The sequence below is a fragment of the Protomyctophum bolini genome (genome assembly GCF_963924005.1).
Source record: "Protomyctophum bolini genome assembly, chromosome: 14".
Classification (NCBI taxonomy): domain Eukaryota; kingdom Metazoa; phylum Chordata; class Actinopteri; order Myctophiformes; family Myctophidae; genus Protomyctophum; species Protomyctophum bolini.
This window is the reverse complement of record NC_137875.1, coordinates 9,879,196-9,899,788: the sequence shown is the minus strand read 5'-3', so window position 1 is coordinate 9,899,788 and position 20,593 is coordinate 9,879,196. Positions and strand designations below refer to the sequence as shown.

The 20,593-nt window shown below is 42.1% G+C and overlaps 1 protein-coding gene across 1 annotated transcript in view; it reads right to left on the bottom strand.

The window, feature by feature from the left end:
- The window catches only part of LOC308328207 (protocadherin-15-like), a gene marked incomplete at both ends in the record, with an annotated part of 276,193 nt that overhangs the window by 240,005 nt on the left and 15,595 nt on the right, over nucleotides 1-20,593 (bottom strand). The window lies entirely within an intron of this gene.

Below are 20,593 nucleotides of genomic sequence, written 5' to 3'. Positions count from 1 at the left end.
TGCCGTCTTTTTAGGATATAGGATTCATAGTAAGCAGGTTGGAGTAATTTCCAATGGAAGAGTGAACATGAACACAGCTTCTGAACCATTCTTTAGCCCCATGGTCACTGAACTAAATATTGGTCGTACTGTATAATCGCCACAAGCCACACAATATTCCCAAGATTGTCATACTAAAATGGCAAATCAGGAGGAAAATCAACATTATCATTGACCTATATCTCTGTCCCAGCAACACACTCCCGTGGGATCTAAAACCAGTGAACACAGAACGTTTGTGAGATTAGCTGTCAGATGCCGGCGCCCACTTACAATTTGTAGGATTTGTGTACCATATTTGGTCTGAAGAGAGGGACAGAGAGAGAGAGAGAGAGAGAGAGAGAGAGAGAGAGTAAGAGAGACAGAGAAAGAGACCGTCATCACACCGGTGTTTTTTCCCACTTGCCTTCTGTCTCCTGGCTTCAACTACGCAACTAAACACCTGTTGCCAAACGGTGGATAGTTTTTCCTATTAAATATGCATGTGGCCCACAAGCCCTTCTTCCAGTAATGTGGGGGTTTGAAAGTAACGAGACCCTGGTATGTAACATTTTAATTAATTAAGTCCGTTCCCTTAGTGGAGGCAATTAAAATGGAAATGAAAACATTAATTCACATCATTATGTGGATATTCGATGTCTCATTCCTTAAAGAGGTTAACATTCATTTATTTTGTTTGTGAACATTTTTTTATTAATTCAAGATATTTGACACCTGGGGCAATGCACGCCATATATCGCCTCTGCCGGGTGGAAACCTCACAGTATGTCAAAAAAGTGTTACTTTTCAGTATTCAGATTCAACAATAACAAAAGTAGCAGATCTACGTGCTTGAAATGCAGTGTTGGGAAAGTTCACTTTCTACGTGAACTAGTTCCAAGCTGTCACCTCAACCTGTTTTATTAGCATTGAGGGGACAACCCCCCGAATTCTGGCATTTCCGTAACACTTTGTTGCCGGCCATTCAGTCCACAGCAGCTGCGGTTTTCATCTCTACAGTTTTACCGCCTGGGTCAGTACATTTATTTCAACATGTAGATTTTGCGACCCATTTCGAGCTTGTAGATCTGCTACTTTTGATCGTGTCTGACGCTGCAGTATGATCAAGTAGGGCGTTAATTTACGAAAAAACACAAAAAGTTTAAATATGGAGATGAGGTTTCTGCCCGATAGCAACGATATACAGTACATGCAGAGATGCAAGAAACACAACCTTTTGACCCCCGTTAAGGACGTTTTAGTCGGGGAGCACGTCGTTACGCAGGCGTTCTCGCCTGGATCAGAAGGCAACCGAGCCGTCATCTCATGTGCAGAGGCGTAGTGTGGGAAAATCTGACACAATCCAGCTCTTGCCGCCCGCGGGTGCGTGCATGAAACAAACATCGCGCCCGCTTGCCTCTCCGCCACTCAAGTTCTCCACGCTTCCCAAATAATAAGTCAAATAAGGCAAAATAAACTCTGAAACAATGCTGCCTTACAGATCATTTGTGCGTCCACATTGAGTTCTACAGAACTTTGAGTACACATACTTAGTTATTTTCCACCACAGAAAGCCATCATTTGGAAGAAATAAATAAGGTAGGGCGAGGTCACAGCACTGAAGCCTGGAGGCGGCTGCTTATTCTGTCCACGTAATGCGCCACAGCTTTGCTCAAACTGTTTGCTGCCTGTGTGCGTGCGTGTGACGTGCGTGCATTCTAAAAAAGTCCTTTCTCAAAATGAGCTTCTGGCTGAGAAACAAAATAAGTTCTCAACACTTATACTGCCTGAATTAGACAATTAGTACAGCTACTGTATATCAATTCTACTTAACCGTGTTAAGAAGTCAGATGGGGTGCATTGTCGGAAGAACATTTTAATGATCTATCAATCAATTGTATTCCGGCATTTTGGATAGATTCTTTATTAGTAAGAAATGTAAACAGCGCTGCGAACATTTTTGAAACATCTTGAAAGTGTTTGAACTGCTGCTTTTGAGGGCATTTTGTAGAAGTCTTAATGTTACAATATATTGAATGTCTTAAAGGGACATTTCACAGCTGGAAGAAACTGCAGTCACTTAATGTTAATAGTAACGTAGGACTACAAAATTACGTCGTAAACTTAAATACTGAATATCCTCAAGGCACCACCGGGTTGGGAACGACTGCTCCACATAACATACTACCACTGGACCTCATTCACCACCGGGTTGGGAACGACTGCTCCACATACGACCACTGGACCTCAACCACCGGGTTGGGAACGACTGCTCCACATAACATACTACCACTGGACCTCATTCACAAACAGTGTTGTTGTTTGGTTACGCTACAGCAGCCATATCAATTCAAAAATGTTCCATGGCGGCATTAGTCAGAGTGAATGATTGATATATGTGGTCATCACACTGGCTTGTTAGCTGTGACACTTTGTCCCCTTAACCCATTCTGACCCGAGATCAGATCTAAAAATGTGTTCTACATCCTGACAAAAATCTATGTTTCCATGTCAGTCGTTATTCGATTGAAAAAGAAATAGCAGACCTACAAGCTCGTAGCGCGCCACCTGTAGATCTGCTATTTTTCAAAAAGCATAACATAATGCATTGCTAAAACCAAAAGGGGTTCCCGCCCAAAATGGATTAAAGGCCTGTCTCACGCTGGGACTGCTCTGGCGTACGCCTGTTGATTCATTCCCACCCTGAAATGAAATGTTGATTCCCTTTTGCCACGGTGATTGAAAACGTTTCTCATTTCGTTTTGCAGGACCGGGGAGCAGAAATAAGAGATTCACTCTCACACCCAGTTGAGCTGGGCTTGTTAAAGGACCATAGAATGCAAGTAATTTTCTATTCACAGCATTGGCCATATATCATGCAAAGACCATTAATGGCTTAATCTTTAAAAACTGATTTTAACATAATCACTGAGGTATACTTTTGGCTGAAGATCAGTAGTTGGGCATTTTGTTGGTGAATCAATCTATGCTCCATGGACAGTTTTTTGGCAGGATTTTCTAAATCAATTTGTGCTTTAACCCATTCTGACCTGAGATCAGATTTATATGAGGTTTCCACTGGACACACACTGGTCTGATTAACCCATTCTGACCCGAGATCAGATTCTAAAAATGTCAGTCGTTCAGACCTACAAGCTCGTAGCGCGCCACTCGGTGGCGCGCTATGAGCTTGTAGATCTGCTATTTTTCAATAGCTAAAGCATAACATGATGCTAACACCAAAATGGGTTCCCGTTCAGAATGGGTTAAAAATGTATTAACCACTGCACTTAAATCCCATATGCTATACTTTGTTGTCCAGGGTGCCCCAGGGGTCCGTACTTCCTTTTGCTACCCTAAAGACCAATCTGTTTTGCCATAATATAGGCAATAATCTACAACCTCATTGCATTGTGAGCTTTTAGGTGGTCTTAATGCTCACCTCTTAAGGCAGGGCATGTGAGGAACACACTATCCTTCACAACTTAACTCCCCTGCCTGCTGAACAGGTGTCTGTAATCCATTATACACTAGGGCCTATACCAGGGCTTCTCAAAGTGGTTGCCGCAGAATACTTGGAATTTATCAATATCACTTCGGTTTAATAACATACAATATACAGTATACACCAAATCTCTTCACCAAAAATAGCAGATCTAAAAGCTCACAACGTGACATGTTTTGAGCTTGTATTTAGTATAGAATATGGATGCTGGTGTTGTAGTGGGTAAGTCAAGTATAAAGTTATTTTCAATCTGTCCTATAATGGAAACTGATACACTCTCAAGTTGTCCTCAGGACATACTGTATCTTAGAGGGTAAGGCTTACATATTTCTGTACCGTAATATAACATAAATGCATGGTGCTACCATCAATCAATGTAGCCTGGGGTCCACCTATGCTTTCTATGGCATAGGCAGCTCCCGTCAAGATCCGCAGGGAGAATCTAGACGCAGCTGCACGACCTGAGACCAATTAATTAGGGCGACAGAGAGAGAGAGAGAGGAGTGTGTGTGTGTACGTGTGTGTGTGTGTGTGTGTGTGTGTGTGTGCGTCAATTTAACAAAGGTGCAGACGATCAGAAATCAGCAGAGTGATCGATGATTGCGCTACTGTATGCCGAATTGAAGTGGACTCGGCCCCAGACATTTGTTTTCTCCCTGGCTACCATCAATGTAATTCAGCGGGTGCTGCACTCTACGACCTACAGTCGTACAGAACAGTGTGGACCCAGTGACCCATCTGTCTTCTCTACCTCCTCATTATTATCAGAGAACGATTAGCAGACTGGAATCTTACATTTAATTACATTGGCCTTGTGTAATTGAACTCGTACTCTCTTTTCCTGCAGCTGCGTACCTCTTTCAGTGTACAGTATATATCTGCAGACAGTATTGATTTCTTACTGGTAATCACTCTACAGAAATCGCTCCAAATCCCCCCATTTCTCACATGCTGAGCTCCCCCTTGTCTTAATGTTCACCATTAGCCACTTTTCATCCATTGCATCCCCCTTCTTTGGGCAATGTCATTACATGCAAACATGTAAATGTAGGAGAGTGGTTCACAACCTCAGCCTGATGACCTAGCTAGGCTAGTATCCCCCCCCCCCCCCCCCCCCAGATAACGAATCCCGGGTGTTATACATAAACATTTTTCAACATGTTCTAAATCTGGTTCTCAACATTTTCTGAAGCACCACAGTAAATGCTGCATTCATGGTCTGGAGAGGGCTTTTATTTTTTTACAGATGGGTAAAAAAGATCAATATGATCTTCTCTCTAGGCCAACTGCAAGAGAAATGCAGGGAACAGAGGATGCCGATCTGTACGTTGCTTTTGTTGACCTGACCAAGGCCTTTGATCTCATAAGTCGTGCCCTCAAGATCACACATGAGGGCAAAGACTAAAGTCAGGAAAGTCCTCATCTGAGACATGCTCTTTGCAGATGAGGCTGCACTGGTAGCTCACTCACAAGAGCAGCTGCAAACACTCATGGATCAGCTCTCCAAGGCATGCACAGACTTCAGACTAACCATCAGCATTATGGGACAATCTGTTGAGAACCCCCCTTCAATCACCATATGCACCAGTTAACCTACCGTGGCTCCACAGTCACGGATAACCTCTGCTTAGACAGACCCTGAAATCAATCGGAGGATTGGTCGAGCTGCAACAAATTTTGCTAGGCTAAACCAGAGAGTATGGACCAACAGAAAACTATCGACCCACACCAAGATGGCTGTCTACAATGCATGCGTCATCAGTATCCTGCTGTATGGGAGTGAGTCTTGGATCACATACCAGGCCAGTGGGCCGACCCCACCTGCGGTTCAAAGACGTCTGCAAGCGTGACATGAATTCCATGGGCATAGGAGTAGACAACTGGGAGGAGGATAGTGCCTGCTGGAGGCATGAGGTCTGGACTGGAATCCAGAAGAGCCAAGCGGAGCTGAACAAAGCAGCAGAAAGGAGAGCTATAGGCGAAAGGCACCTCAATCGGCGTCAGCAGTGCATTCAAATGCCATCACTGCCAAAGAGACCGTCACTCACGTGTTGGGCTGCTCAGACACACAAAGCACTGTTCCCTCAGCACCACCTGATCCAATCCAAGTGCTCTTGTGCCATGGTCTCTGGAGACTGAAGGCCGCTATACTACTACTGTGTGAGAGAATGAACTCCACGGCGTTGTATGGGAAGCTATATGTAAAAAAAAAAAAAACGGCATCCTTCGTCATGCACTGCGACGTACAATGTTTATCTCCGAGTTACTTCTCCTGTACCCAGTTAACCCACCCCATGGTTCCCAATTCCACAATGTAGCATTTTTGTATTTATTTTTTAGGATTTGCCCTGCTCTGGTAAGTGGATAAGTCCATAAGCAGCTTTCCAAGCTCTGTGTGTGTGTGTGTGTGTGTGTGTGTGTGTGTGTGTGTGTCATATCTCTAACAACATAGTATGTGTAGCCATGGGTTCTTAAGTGTTGCATTGTCGTAACTGTAGTGTCCCTTCCCACACGGGAGACCCGGCTTCCAATTCCCGGGTGTCACATTGTGACCTTTTAAACACACACACACTTAATTTTGCATCTACGTGCATGCACACGTGCACACGCTTGCGCACATGTGCGTGCGCATATACTACAAATACTATGTTGTTACAGGAGATATCACACACACACACACACACACACACACACAGTATTCACCTCCGCAGAGAGGATTTGCATGGTCACGGTGCTGCGGTGTGTTGTTTACATCTCAGATGACTCAGACTGACCCACTTGCTCCGATGACTTTAAGCGGAGGATAAACCCATGTCCCGCCGGTCTCTCCAGGTGCTATAATTACAGCTGATTGGATCGGGAGCACGTGGTGTGAATCAGCAGTGCAGCACCGCATGTACACGTTGACAGTAATAAAGTAGATTTACTTGAGTACTGCATTTTAACTGCAGTACGGTTTTTTGTTCAGATTAAAAACTACAGCAGATTAACCCATTTTGACCTGAGATCAGATTCTAAAAATGTCTGTTTGAAAATGACAGTTTTCTGAAAGTGGTTCTTCGATTTTTCTAAAATAGCAGACCTACAAGCTTGTAGCGCGCCACTCTGTGGCGCGCTATGAGCTTGTAGATCTATTTTTACAAAAGCTAAAGCATAACATAATGCTAACACCAAAAGGGGTTTCCGCCCAAAATGGGTTTAAAACACTACAGACTAGTAAAAAAACAAACCAAACCAAACGCATTAACGTGCGACAATAGCAATAAGTACACTGTCTGACGCAGTGCCCCACCGATAACAACACAGCACACTGTATGGTGGAGGGCCTGCATCCAATAACACAGCACACTGCATTACAGTGTATTACACAGATGTGCCGTTTGAGAACTTCACAAGTCCTGTAATTCAGTAGATTGTCGGTGCATTGTCAGAAACAGAACATTGCCAGTGAGAAAGGCGGGCATTTTGCCACGGAGTTAATATGTTAATTCTATTTAGATTCCCTGAATAGATAGAACAGTGCCTCTGCTGGACAATGCTTTTTCAGTAGCAAAGCAGTAGAATTTAGCAAGGTTAGGATTCAGTGAATAAAACCTGCAGGGAAAACATGCATTATTGGAAAGAACCTTCAGGAAAAAGCTCAGGAAAGCGTGACGAGTTGGAATGGCACACCTGTAGATCCGGCCCATAACACCACAGCACACCGCCTGACGCAGTAACGTCAAACTGTGTCCCTCTCTGTGTCTACGTTATGTGTGTCAGGTGCACATGTATGCATGCCTCGTGGGTACAGTGCATGGTCTGGCTGTGGTGTCACGTTGGCATGTTGTCACGTTAGTGCCCTGCTAAGTGCACATGCATAGAGTAGAGTAGGTGTCTCTGGCCGTCTGTGTTGCAGGGTGCATGCATGCATGCATACACGTGCTGCATACAGTGGGTGTGGCAGCAGTAGCCTTGCCACTGTCTGTGTGGGGCGTGCATGCACGCGTGTATGTGTGTCTTAAGCCTTTCTGCGTGGTACACAGTTCGTGTCTGTCTGTCTGTCTGTCATGAATTGTTACAATGATACATTGTCTCGAACGCTGGACAGATACTGTAGCTCTTCCCAATTGGCTAGTTCCACTCCATGCACATTATAACAATAACAATATAATTACACAAAAATAACTCAATATATTTAAGTATATGGGATCCATCTGGATCTAAACACTAAAGACAAAACCTAACCTGTGCAGGTCTCTAGGAGTATTTTTGTGTGATTATATATATATATTTTTTGGTTTACTGTTTCTTGTTGAATAAATACCATGCTTCTTGTAGTAGAAAAAACATGTAACAGCAAAAGTATGATGTCTTGTAAGGATACTGTTTGCTGCTGGGGGAAACAAAATAAAGCTTTAATCCTTCCAGGATACTATGTGAGTGCTGGTATTATTTTCTATAAGCATTTCTTATTTTCCATTAGAGTTACAGGCTTAGTAAATGGATGCACACAGTAACATTAGGACACATTCAATGTAGCAATGGTTCAATTAAAAGGTGTGTCGTGTGTAAAATGAATACTCCTATCATGTTTCTTATAGTAAGTGGTTGGTACGCAGGATGTAAAATGAAGCATTTTAAGAGCCTGCTCAGGGACTACAGATGTAAATGAGCTTATGACTAACTGGCACATTTACATGGATGTGAAAACTGAAATATTGATTAATGAGCATTGTCCCCGTCAATAAAATAAATACAAAAAACCAGTTATTGTCACTGTATTGTTCACAGTACAAGATGTCGATACTGGAGGTGAAAAACATGTGTTGTGATGAGCTTCTTGTAATGAACACACAAAGGATCTGTAGCTGTCAAACCTTTATTTGAAAAAGAAGAAATTGCGGACAATGTTTTACAGTTTTGATGTTCAATAGCACTGATTCAAAAACCTCAAAAATAAATGTAGTTGTGAGGTTTCCTCACGACAGCAACGATATGTAGTATTAGCAGGTCATTATGCATTAAATCGTATGTGTCAAATCTAAAAAGAATCACTCATCATTTAACAGTGTGTCTTCATGTGTGTTTTAAGATTACCTTTTCGACTAAAGCCTTTTTCACAAACGTTACACTATATGAGTCCTCATGTGTCTTTTTAGATGAGCCGTTTGAATATAGCCCCTGCCACAAACTGTACACGTAAAGGGTTTTTCCCCTGTATGAGTCCTCATGTGTACTTTTAATTCCCCGTTACGACTACAGCCCTTGCCACAAACTGTACACGTAAAGGGTTTTTCCCCTGTATGGGTCATCATGTGTGATTTTAGATTACCGTTTGTTTGACAGCCTTTTCCGCAGACTGTACACATAAAGGTCCTTTCCCCTGTGTGAGTCAGCATGTGTAATTTTATACAACCCCTTTGACTAAAGCCCTTGCCACAAACTGTACACGTAAATGGCTTTTCCCCTGTATGAGTCCTCATGTGTGTTTTTAAATCCCCACTACGACTACAGCCCTTGCCACAAACTGTACACGTAAAGGGTTTTTCCCCTGTATGGGTCCTCATGTGTGATTTTAGATTACCGTTTGTTTGACAGCCTTTTCCGCAGACTGTACACGTAAAGGGCTTTTCCCCTGTGTGAATCATCATGTGTGCTTTTAATTCACTATTATAACTACAGCCCTTGCCACAAACTGTACACGTAAAGGGTTTTTCCCCTGTATGGGTCCTCATGTGTGATTTTAGATTACCGTTTGTTTGACAGCCTTTTCCGCAGACTGTACACATAAAGGGCCTTTCCCCTGCGTGAGTCAGCATGTGTAATTTTAGACTACGGCTTTGATTAAAGCCTTTGTCACACACTGTACAAACAAATGGCTTTTCCCCTGAATGAATCACTGTGTGCTTCTTCAGATGTTCCTTGCAATTAAACATTTTACCACAATCTGCACAACTAAAACATTTCTTACCTATTTGACTCATGGAGTGACTTTGTTTGGGTGATTTGAGGTCATGGAACAGCTTGTTGCTCAAAGACAAACTATTTCCTCCCATGTGTTGTGTATTGTGTGATTTCAGTGTGTTTAAACTTGGCTGGTCATCCACGGTCTCATCCCACTCATCACTGTCTTCAGTGATATCAGATTCAGAACAGTGTGAAGAGAGGAGCTGATCATCACTAGTTGGTTGTGATGTTCCACAGTCCTCTACATCAACTTGTGTTTCCATATGTTGAGATGAGGTGCTGGCTACAGGTTCTGTTTGTATGTTTTCATCATCATCTTCGTGCTTCACTGATAGTAATGTAGCTGTTGATTCACCATCCTCATCTGATCTTTGAAGTAGCTCATCATGTTCCTCTTTAATCTGTAGAGACTCTGGTTCCTCTTTGATCAGACTGGAGGTTCGCTCCTCCTGTTTGTCTTTAATCTGTGGAGGCTCTGGATCCTCCTGGACCAGACTGGAGGTTCTCTCCTGCTGCTCAGTGAATACCTCCTCTTTACACACAAGGAGGTGTATGGAGTCTAGACAGAAGATAGAGAAGAGAAACATATTATTACATGTTTGAACGTGAAATGTCACACAATGATTGTTTCTTACTTCAACAATGCTTCACTTCTAAAACAAGCCTCTCCCTGTTCCTCAAATATAGTTTTGTATTAGCTACAACCTATTGCTATCAGTTTAACCCTAACATGACTGGATTCCAACTGTGTTCAAACCTACAGTTAACGTAGTAAAGGTTTTACCAACCTGCTCTGTGTAGTTTGATGATTGGTTGTAAAACCATATCCAGTAGTCTGCGTTGGCGGTCAGTTTCTTTCTTGATGTGGAAAGCTTCATCCTCGTACTCTGTTAGAATTCTTCCAACAATCCCAAATATCTCTTCAGCAGCAGCAGATAGTCTCTGGTTGACCATGGACTTCAATGTTTGTAGTAAAGCCATAACTCATAACCTGCCCAAATAAACTGATACTAGTTTAAGAACTAAAACTAAATGCTTCAGCTATAGTGCAGAGAGGAGAAGTTTAGCTCTTAACAACTAGCAGAGATTAAAGTAAGTGACACAAAGCACAACAAACTCTTTTTAAATACTAACAAAGGGCCCTGATGCTCCAATCAGAGTGAGAGGGGACACCAACAAAACTGGCCAATCTGGTTTTTCTTGATCCTGTTTGGACATAAAACATTTCATCTGCCATTTGCTAATGTGGCTGGTTAAAGTTCTGAGTCCATGAACTGACTCGATAGTCAATCAAGACCAACTGGTGAGTCTGAAAGACATGTTTGTCCACTTCGGATTTCCCAAACCCTTTCAGCTTGACACAAACGATATATGGAAATACACTTTAAAAATGCACCATTATGTTTAATACGCCTATTTAAAAGGTTACAATTGTGACTGTGAGTGTATGGGTGGGGCTTACTCATTTATTATGTTGTATAGGTTAAATTCACGATTGATCCTCTCAAGCCCTATTTTATAACGTGTTGTAGATGATGAAAATAGCCGATCTAGAAGCTGAGAACATATTGTAAATGTTCCACCTGTCGTCAAAAACAGGAAGAAAGTGGCTGTCGTTTTAACACATGTTTCAACATGTACTGTCGTTTTAATATGTTATCTGCATGTAGTTTTAACACATGGTCTATAAATGTAGTTTAACATGTCCTAGTGAAATATCTTTCTGTACATGGCAGTACTAGAGAGGACAATAGGTGTGGACAAAAACATCTATTCAACCCTGTCACGAGTTTAAACATGCATGTGTGAGATGTCTATTTGACCATGAGAGAATGACTTCATACAATGACTGCATATCGCTGTGTGCAGTTTATACCGTGCTCTTAAGGATGCTTAACCTTGTAAAGTCCAAATGTAGGGATGACCAATAGCTGATTTAGACTGCAAAAGTATTTTGCAGTCTAAATCATTTGAAAGCAAATTCCCAATCCTATATACATGTTCCACTCCATCCATTCACACTATACTGTAGGAGTACTAGTAGGCTATATCCACTCTACTTATCACACTAAAAGGATCACATGTAAATTGGTTGGTTGATCCATTCAGCAATAGGGTTACACACCCTAACCCATTATCACCTGTCTGTTGCAATAGGGTTACACACCCTAACCCATTATCACCTGTCTGTTAACAATGGGACAGACATCCCCCAAAACATTCCACAACATTCACAACCAGGGTCCTAACGCTTTTAATATTTGTATTGCTTTAAATAGCCTATATACCACCAGACATAATGGAATAATTTGTATTATAACTGGTATTGTACAGTAGCAACATGCTTATTGTACAGGTACAGCCACACATCAACCATATCTACACACAACTGCCTCAATAGTCCATCATGTCAAGAGTAATTGGTCAATCTAAAAATGATTCTCTGTCAACACAGAGAATGCTTCGGAATAGTAATTTGCACAATTGGCTTCAAACATACATGCATACACAGGCAAAAACAAGCTCAGGCACCATACAATTTGTAAACATGTTGTATGACTTTGTTACTTGTGAAAGTAATATCATTAATTACATAAAGCATTACTAATGTATATGTATGTATACCACCCAACACAGGCTAAATAGAAAGTGGCCAAAAAAATAATGTTGAGCCACTTTATACATCTTGTTTTTGTTTGTTTTGTTTTCAAATAACTCATTTAAGTTCTCCTTTGTCAAACAGCTTTCAATCTGCCTAATCAGATTTCACCCTCGTTAAGGATATGGACGTTTTCTCACGGAGAGAAAGTGCCATGAGCCCTGGACAGATTGTATGAAAACCCATGTTAATTTCCCCATCAATCCCTCTTGTGAGAGAGGCCATAAAACATTGTGCAATTGAGTTTTTTTTCTGATTGGCTTGAAGGTGTAATTTGACATGTTGGTTGTTGTTGAGATGATCTTTTTGAATGAAAGCAAATTACCTTGCAGTCAAATTTAGAATATTGTTTTTTGATTAACCCACTGAGACCCGAGGCCGAGCCTACAAAGGCCCTTCTAAGTCACTAGTTCTCACACTTTGAAAAACAAAAATAAGAATTAAAAAAATCAAAACACCCCAGAAGTAGAAGCATGCAATGCTGCACAAAGTGACGCTCTGTGAGCTTGTACATTTGAATAGCCAACACTAAAAGTCTAAAATGACACAGATGCTTTCGCGGTATTAACTGGTTAAGCCACTGGAGTGTACAGCGCCTTGATTTCCAATTAGTGACTGAACGCTGCCTGCTTCATATAATGCTTTATATTCTCCTCCTATTCTCGTCTCCCACTCAACTTTTTTCAATTTTTTTTACTGTGGTGCGTTGTGAGCCTGAATCTGCTATGTACTTAGTATAACATAATGGTTCAAATTTAAAATGACATGGATGCTTTCCCAGTTTTGATGGTTAACCCATTTTGGGCGGGAACCCCTTTTGGTGTTAGAATTATGTGATGCTTTAGCTATTGAAAAATAGCAGATCTACAAGCTCATAGCGCGCCACCGAGTGTCGCGCTACGAGCTTGTAGGTCCGCTATTTTTTTAAAATTGAAGAACCACTGACATAGAAACATAGCTTTTTCAGAAAACTGTTAGGATTTAGAAGTCATTTGGGTCAAGATGCTTAAGGAAACACATAAAAACACTGAAGTTTAGCCTACAGAATATTCTGTCAGTCTGTCTGTGCGTGCCGTAAACATGGAGTGCTGTCACTGTGTGGGGACAGGCCAGGGACTTTTTCTGTTTGCCTCTATGCCCAAAGGACCAGTGCGTGCGGAGAGAGAGACAGAAAGACAGAGAGAGACAGAAAGACAGAGAGAGACAGAGAGACAAAGAGAGAGAGGTCCAGCTCCAGTCCCCGACGGCCATGGGGTCTCATCTGTGCTCAGTGTGCCTCTATGCCCAAAGGATGTGTGTGGAGAGAGAGAGAGGGTCCAGTCCTCCATAGCACGACACATGCACATTATGAGCATACTTTTAACACCATAGATTTAACTGTGTATGCTATAGTTTATGAATTGAACTTGACGCAGCCAGTGAAGGCAAACCGCAGCAAATTAAATATGTAAGAATGCCAACTTCTCCGCCCATTCGCATCGAGTCTACCGAAGTATTAGGTGAGAATGTGACCTTAGATAGAAATGTATGTAGACAACTAGACATAGCACTACATAGTTCATAGTTTCATTATATAGATATCCCACTGTTATAGGTTCTTAGCTTAGGTATGATTCATGATGACTTTTGTTATGTATACATATGATGTATTACCACGTTTTTGGTTCTTGCTTATTATAAATCGCTCTGGATTAAGAGAGTCTTCTAAATGACTAAATTGTAAACAAAGGGAGTCTACCAACGAGCCTCAAGTCTGGTCCGGTGCTTCACAGGGACAAGGACATGCGTTGCAGAAGGAGGAGAGGACACTGGAGCAGCACAGACATTTAGAGCCTTTTATTAGGTGCTAGTATACACTATACAGGATAACGACTAACGTTTCGACCTATGCGGTCTTCATCAGTCATGATGACTCTGATGAAGACCGCATAGGTCAATACCGTAGTCGTTATGATGTATACTAGCACCTAATAAAAGGCTCTAAATGCCAGTGCTCTCCTCCTTCTGTGACTAAATTGTTCATTGCCATTCTTTTCCCACCACTGGTTGTCTAGATGAATCCTTCATGCTCGTGTAATGCTAATTGCATAGATGTCTGCGTGGGACGTCGAGGGGCATCGTTATTGATCGGTAACAACATATTTCATCTGTGTAGCACGGCAGATGATTATGAAACATGCCCAGCGCCTCCGATGGACCCGTGGCCCCCACGCTTACACATCGTAGTAGTGCTTCTCAAACAGCTCCATCGTGTCACGGACCCCTAAATTAACCTCTCAAGACAGGATTCTGCCAACAGCGGAATGTGTCACCGGCTCCGCTGCGCTGCGCTAAACATGTAAATACTTAGTTTGGAATAACCACAGAAGCACCCGGGAAGTAACTAAGTACATAACTGAAGTACTGTACAATTTGGAGGTATTTGCACTTTACTTGAGTATTTCCATACCTTTACTCCACTACATCTCAGAGGCAAATATTATACTTTTGTTCCACTACAAGTATTTGAAAAAGTACTTACTAGTAGATTTTGATTATAATTACAAAACATACATTAAAGGTAGAGTAAGTGATTTCACTCAAAAAAACGTAGGTTTCGTTTTTGGCTGTGGGACCTAAGCCTTCGTCCAATCAGGATAGAGAGTCAAAACGAAACCTAAGGTTTTTTGACCCCCAGGGGTTAACTGGGGACAGGGAGGAACTCCTTATATGGTCAGCACACTCTATAGTAGAGAGGATTATCACAACAAAACTAAAAAATAAGTGATATTTGAATTAAGTGAAATCACTTACTCTACCTTTAACCACTTTAGCCTTATATAAATGTCGGCCATTTGAAAATGGCGAATTGTGTTACATTGAGAGTTTGTAGATCTGCTATTTTCAAAAGTTTTTGTAGACATTTTACACAATTGAAAACTTAAATTCTGCATAATGAGTACTTTCTACTTTTGGTACTTTAAATACATTTTGATAGCAATACTTTCATACTTTAAGTAACTTGAATACCGGACCTTTACTTGTAACAGAGTATTTCTACATTGCAGTACCACCACTGAAGAAAGGGGAGGAGTTCCTGTTTATACACAGGAAAGGAGGTACAACAACAAAGGAGACAAAAACTACCGTTTTCTATATCCCAGATTTACCCCTAAATTGATATGATAAACTCGGGAAGCAGAAAGGTCCCAGGTTCGATTCCCGGGCCTCAACGCTGTAGTGTACTTGGAAATATCATAGTTGAATGTATTATGAAAATAATCAGCTGTGACTCACTCTGTGGTACCTCTAAGCAAATTACCGTTGGTGCCAATGAGGTCAAATGTAACACTAATCTCAAACGGATTAGCAGCAACAAAGGCAACAAAAAAACATCTGTAGGCCTAATATTTAAAAAAGATAAAGTGATGCGTTAGTCCCTTTAAAAAAAAAAAAGAACATTTGAATGATGTTATGTTTAACGCCACAAATATGAGATGAAATAAGACAGACACGCAGACCTGTGAAATATAAAGTGCAGCTCATCGACCGACAAATTACCGAAGGACTGAAACAAGGCGGCGGTGGTGCTGAGATGAATTCTGTTTGCTGACATTTACTTTTTAAGAAGCACTCGATTCACTAGCCTCTGCTCTCTCCCATGGATTCGTCTGGGAAGCCCCCTTTTTAGCAGCCAATAAATCCAAAGCCTGTACTGTAGCTCCGTGGGAGTCGACTTCTTCAAAGCACACTTGAAACGGAGGCCAAACACACAAAGTATAACATTGTCTGTCTGCCATGCAGGGAAGACCGTTGTTTCAGTCTCTGCCATGCTGTGCAACATTTACAATAATCTATACTAGCAAAGACTAATAAGCCATGCAAGGAACAGGTACAGTACCAACCTGCTCATCAGGAGCAGTTAGAGTTCAGTTCAGATCAGTTTTTTATTTATTTCCAGCTGTTTGAGAACAAAGTGCATGTATACAATTTTATTAATGAATATTCGTCAAGGCACAATCACCAGAGAAACAATTAAACAAAGTGTCCAAGATGCTGGAAAAGAGGACAGGGAGGCATAATACGTATTGAGCCGAGAGTAATCCTCACAAGAAAAGAATCTGAACTGAATCACAACTGAATCTGTCGGCAGGAGCATACAAAAGACCCAGGCAGATTTGTTGAAATTACACAGTGGAATCAACTTGGTATCGACCGATACGCAAGTTGTGGGTATCGGAATTGCTATCGGAAAGGAAACAATGGAATTGCTAAATCTCTATTTAGTGGTTATGTGTCTTGCTCGAGGACAATTCCGCATGCAGGCAGGAGGAGCTGTGGATCGAACCGGGAGGTTTCCAATTCCAAGAAGGACGTTTTGACAGTGTTCGCCTATATTGACATGACCAAAAATAGGGAGGCCAGGTTGAAAAGTGGTTTAAGTTAACGGAAACGTTTGAGAACCGCTGATTTAGACCAAATTTGGGAGAAAAGGGGGTTTGTTCACTTACATAAAGAGGCTGATCTGACCGCTGCAGGGGTCAGGGGTTAAAGTTATGACCCATCGCTGGGCGGTGGCAGGCTGCCCAGACACACAGAGCACACGAGGCAACCTCACTAACATCCCGGCTGCCCAAACACACAGGGCCACCACCTCGATAACATTGGGTGCATTATTTCACACAATGCAACACTGTGTCCAGGTAGGAGGAGGGCAGAAAGGTTATGCTAGGACACACACAACCGGCACTGGGGCCAGGGGAGAGGCGCGCACGTGCACACGCACACACCTGTCCAATGGCATACATTGCCGTTTAATGACAGCTCACAGGCAGACAAGCAGCAAGTCCACTTATTGAAAATAGCAAGGGAAATCTATTCACTTTTCATTTGAGTAATGAAGACAGTGCTGAGTGCTTGCCAGAGAATATACCCTTACCTTAATTCACCCTCCCCCCGATCCCCCCAGCATGCATTCTCAAAAGCAAATTAAGCACAAGCCAAGCATCTATGAAGAATGATGACTAGCCTTTTGATCAAGATGCTGCTTTTAAGTCATTTCTCGAGTCACTCCAACAAAGTAAGAGTGGACGCAGCAGCCCAATAAACATTTCTGTGTAAAGTCATCATAGTATATAGTGCACAGGAAATTGAGATGATTAATCAAATACAATGCAACACGGAGCTCAGGAATGAAAGGTGTTCAATCTTTCATCGCAAAGAAAATGCAAACTCAGCCCCAATGGCAACACAAAGAAAAATACACCTCCTGTTTCCGCTTAAGAGAAAAACAACAAGAACAAACAACTGAGAAACAGGATGGCACCTTCTTGGCACCTTTAACACATTCTCTTTACAGTCTTTGTATATTTTGTGCCATACTGTATAAAGTATATCACAAGCAAAAAAAAGTTTTGTGCCGTGTTGTCAATTTGTCCGGTTTAGCCGGGGTTAGGCTAACACAACGCATCGGTCAGCATGTTAATATTGCAAAAAAGAAAGGCACATTCATTATTGCTCATAACTACTCTATTCAAGTCAGCTTTGACCTTACCGTGACCTTACCGGTCCGTAGCCTATATCAACATGCCTCCATTGGCACAATATAAACTTTATATTGTGCCAAAGTATGCATAATGTATTTTCTTCATATCTATGCACTGCATCTACCAACATCATGAATCATGAATCATGGATGAATCTTTTCAGGAGTATCGAGGTCAACGAGGCAAGAAGAGACAGACAGAAATGTGACAGAAAGATAGATACAGGTATGAGAGATATAATATAGAAAGATAGAGGCGTATGAGAGATACTGTATATTAACGCATTTTGGGCGGGAACCCCTTTTGGTGTTAGCATTATGCTATGCTTTAGCTATTGAAAAATAGCAGACCTACAAGCTCGTAGCTCGCCACTCGGTGGCGCGCTATGAGCTTGTAGGTCTGCTATTTTTGAAAAATCTAAGAACCACTGACATAGAAACAAAGCTTTTTCAGAAAGCTGTCAGGATGTAGAAGACATTTTTAGAATCTGATCTCAGATCTAAATGGGTTATATGTATAGAGTGGGTATGAGAGATATGCATTATATGGATAGTGGGTATGAGAGAGATAGAGTGGGTATGAGAGATAATGGGCCCCATTTCTGCCGGTGCCTTACACCTTATCCCTAAACTTCTTTGCATTTTTTTCTCTTTTGTTTTGAGTGGTGCAACCACTCCAAGGAACAGCAATGTCCGTGTTCATGTGTTGCACCACTCAGTTCACACAGGTGTGTTTTTTCTTTTACTATTTTGAAAAACATTTAAAATAGTTCGCCAAACTACAAGCACACAATGTGTCGATGTAGATATTTTTTTCAAAATAATAAAAAAGGCAAAGAAGTTTAAGGATAGGGAAGGGGTAAGGACCCCTTCCCTATCCTTAAACTTCTTTGCCTTTTTTATTATTTTGAAAAAACATTTTAAAATACTTCAAATGGCGAGAATGGCGATAATATAGAAAGATAGAGTAGGTATGAGAGAGATATAGGCATACAAAAATAGAATGGTAGAAGGTATGAGAGAGATATAACATTTTATGAGAGGTATCATATATGGATAGCAATGTACAACGTGTCCCTTTCTATCACAGAGCGCTGCATCACGATATGTCCTCTCCTCTCTTTGTAGTTGTGTCTATGTGCCTGAATCATCGAGGATAAGAGCAGGGACACGAAAAGAAAAGGAGAAAGGAACAGACAGACGAGACAAAACAAGCCCCTCAAACCCGAACGGATCAAAGCAGGTGAATCAACTGACTGAGCATCATTGCCATCCTGACAGCCTTATTTCCCCCAAACCGGCAGACAACAAGTGGTGTGCGAGTGTTCGCCATCAATTCCGTCAAGTTCCTTAAAGTGTTTTGAGTCCCACGGTCTTGCTAGCAGAAGACAGAGTATAAAAAGCAGGCAGCAAAGCAAATGGCCTTCACGGAAATCACAAAATATTCTTGATAGCGTGTGTGCAAGTGTATTGTATTGTATAAAAAAGTTCTTTCATATCGATTAATAGGAAATTAAAGAGAGATGGGGGGGGGGGGGGGGTGAGCTGGCGGTGGGGCTGCCCGGGGCGCTGCCCCAGTAGTTCTTAAGCTGCACGCACGCCCGCCACATGCACGCACATGCACGACAATGCGCTCAACACCTAAAACAATGCAAGCGGTGGTGCCGTCTACCTAGCTGGCAGGCTCCTTTGTTACGCTTTGCATAACATTACCTGATGTTCTCACTTCTCACTTAGTAGCCCATCACTTCACATCCTCTCAGTTACACTGTAGGCTATAAACGGCCATGCAGGTAGCTTAGCAACGACGTAGTAGAGTCTGTGGGGGCCGGGGGGCCAGGGCCACCCATGAGGAATTGGACCTGAATATATATATATATTCGTCCCGTTTGTACCGTACCAGGTTGCTGGGGGGGGGGGGGGGGGGGGGGGGGGGGTTGCCTATCCTCTTCTACACAAGCAGGTCAGTAGCTCTGGTCCATAGCTCTTATTGTGTTGCACATATTATGCCTAATGATGTCACTGGTGGACGGGTGTCCGAACTGCACAAAGCCCTCCTATGAGACACAGACTGAGTAGGAAAAAAATGGTGGCGTTTCATCATGAACATTAGTGAGGACCAATTATATGAAGAGATGTTGAAAAGTGGTGAAGTGGTCCTTTAACCCATTTTGGGTGGGAACCCCTTTTGGTGTTTTAAACATTATGTTATAATTTAGCTATTTTTGAAAAGTCGTGAAAATGTGGCGCAAATCTTTGAATATATATTTCAGAGCGAACATTTTTAACTAAAATATTGGCTTCTGGGGGGGGGTCCCTGGAACTACATATTTTGAGATGGGGGTCCGTGGCCCAATAGAGATAATTCTGGGGGTCCTTGACATGAAAAAGGTTGAGCACAACTGACATAGAAACATGGGTGTTTCAGAAAACTATTAGGATTTAGAAGCCTTTTTTAAAAATTGACATCAGTCCAAAATGGGTTAAGTAAATGGTCCTAGGTACTTTCCACCAATGCACAGAAGCATCACAAGTACATAATGAGCTTCCCACGCGACAGAGACCATATACCAGGGCAATGGTGGAAATATGACTCCAGGATCCCCTGCAGCATCATTATTAACAGTTAATGAGAGAGGCCGGGGAGGGGTTTACTGCAGTGTAATCCTCTGGGGGACAATCCCCTGTCCTCCCCTCCTCCTCTCCTCGCCACACTTTCCCTCCGTCCATGACCAGCTGTCTCCATCTGTGAGGTTAAAGGAGCACTTCACCCATTTTCAACCTATGACCGTATAATTGGTCCTCAACACATGCTCATTATAAGATGGCACCCTTTCTGCCTACTCACTCCGTGTCTCAGAGGAGGGCTGTGGGCAGTTCAGAAATGTGACTGCTACAGTACAGTGCTATAGTGACATCATTGGTGACACTATTCAGA